Source organism: Crocuta crocuta, unplaced genomic scaffold (assembly GCF_008692635.1).
Source record: "Crocuta crocuta isolate KB4526 unplaced genomic scaffold, BGI_CrCroc_1.0 C27141820, whole genome shotgun sequence".
Classification (NCBI taxonomy): Eukaryota; Metazoa; Chordata; class Mammalia; order Carnivora; family Hyaenidae; genus Crocuta; species Crocuta crocuta.
In genome coordinates this window covers 1-344 of record NW_027543135.1, presented here as the reverse complement: position 1 = coordinate 344, position 344 = coordinate 1, and the positions used below count along the sequence as shown (strand labels likewise).

At 63.4% G+C, this 344-nt stretch overlaps 1 non-coding gene across 1 annotated transcript; it reads right to left on the bottom strand.

Moving 5' to 3' along the window:
- Positions 1 to 161: 161 nt before the first annotated feature.
- On the bottom strand, positions 162 to 233 carry TRNAW-CCA (transfer RNA tryptophan (anticodon CCA)). Its single transcript has one exon. It is a non-coding gene; the product is annotated as a tRNA-Trp (tRNA).
- Positions 234 to 344: the final 111 nt, after the last annotated feature.

Here is a 344-nt window from a genome sequence, read left to right as displayed (position 1 = left end):
GGGGGGGGGGTGGGTCCCCACGGGACAGCGCCTCCTGCCGTTCCTCAGATCAGCCCCAAGAGCGAGGAAAACCAGAGCTCATCTGAAGCTTTGGTTGGTCTCTGGCTTCTCCGCTGCAAGGGAATTCGGGGAGCGGGAACCGGAGAGAAAACGTCCGGCCCTGACCCCGACGTGACTTGAACACGCAGCCTTCTGATCTGGAGTCAGACGCGCTACCATTGCGCCACGGGGTCACTGGGGCCCGGTGACTTTTGATCTCTTAAGACTCTTCCGTCTTGCACCTCCCGGCTCTGTACCTGCGTCGCTCCGTTGCCTCCCCCGACCCCAACCCCCCAGTGAGGCCC